We start from the raw sequence: 1,565 nt of genomic DNA, 5'->3' as shown, positions 1-1,565 counted from the left end.
GTTTTTGAAATAGGTGGCCTGTAACAGCAACCAATCAAAACAGGTTTTAGATGGGGTATTTGTGCTTGTAACCATATGACTTCAAGATTACTTCTCATTAAATCATATCTGATTTTCACTGGGATCTGACTCTGGACATATATGGCTACACCACCCCCATGTGCATTCCTATCCTTACGATAGATATTATATCCTTGAATGAGTAATTCTCCATCTTGAAATGTCTCATCAAGGTGTGTTTCAGACAGAGCCAAGATATTTAGACTCGCCGATGACAAAACTTCATTTAAATCTTCCAACTTGTTTCTCATACTACATACATTTACATGTGCTATTCTTAGACCTCTTTTTGGTAATATAGAGAACATGAAGGTGTGATAATAATGGGTTCATCAAATACCTTTCCATATGATAAGTGGACACATTCAATCAGTGTCCTCCTTGTCTCCTTGTGGTATTGGGGTACTGCTCCTGGGATGAACAATGAGTTTGTCATAGCGTAAAAATGCAATGTCTCCTCTCTGTCGGGCCTCCCTCAATTTTGGCATCAGCTCCCTTCTCTTTGTCTTGACAGCATCCGTGTAATCCTCATTAATGTATATATTTGTCCCTTTGAGGGCTTTGGTTCTCTGGAGTATGTCCGATTTATCCTTAAATCTTTGCAATTTCACTATGATGGGTCGTGGTTTCTCTCCTTTAGGTTTTCCTGTGCGGTGAGCTCTTTCCATCTCAATCTCCTTTTGTATGTTCAGCTTTTCCCTCAGAACGTTTTTCACTTTTAACTCTGTGTCCTTCCAGGTTTCATCTGGTGACTCAACCACACCGTCTATCACCAGGTTATTTCTCCTGGACTGAGACTCCAAATAATCCATCTTGTCTGTAACAGCAAGCATGCTGTCACATACTTTGAACAAGTCCGTCTGTATTGAGCTGCAGCCTTCTTTTTGTTTGCCCAAAGCTGTCTTAATATCATCCACCTCCTTTTGTGTGAATTGCAGGCTGGTTTTCAAATCCTGTAACTCTCTTGTGAAATATTCCATTTTTGTGTCAGTTTTGTCCATGATAGTCTTGACAAATCCTGAAAAAATCTCCTGCTGTTGTTTTAGCAGCTCTTTGAAGATTTCTTTTTGTTGCTGAAGCAGTTCAGTTACCTGTGCAAGTGTAACAGATTCATCATCAGGTTTAGCCTCTGCTCTTGCTTTTGATGGCATTTCAGCAGCAGTGAGATAGGCCAGAACCAACCCTGTCTCCCACAGCAGTAGCTCAGGTGTAGCACACTGTCTCTCCCACAGCAGTAGCTCAGGTGTTTTTGTCAAGTTTCTGGCAAGTTTCTAGTATGAAGCCCTAAAAACAATTGATCCTGGAGCGTCATAAAGTCCACTGTCTGGCAAAGAAAAGGTGCCACTAAAGGTCACTAAAGTCCATAGACTGTTGAATTAATAAACAGCTTCTGCTCACTCCTCCCTGTTTACCATAAAGACCATACAGACTCGTCCTTCCTAGCTCTGATGGAGCATGTTCCTAAAAAGGGCATAAGGGCGGGATCTTCACTGTAGACTCGGCCC

The sequence above is a fragment of the Gobius niger genome, assembly GCF_951799975.1.
Source record: "Gobius niger genome assembly, chromosome: 11".
NCBI classification, from domain to species: domain Eukaryota; kingdom Metazoa; phylum Chordata; class Actinopteri; order Gobiiformes; family Gobiidae; genus Gobius; species Gobius niger.
The sequence above is the reverse complement of the archived record's forward strand: the minus strand, read 5'-3'. Positions refer to the sequence as shown.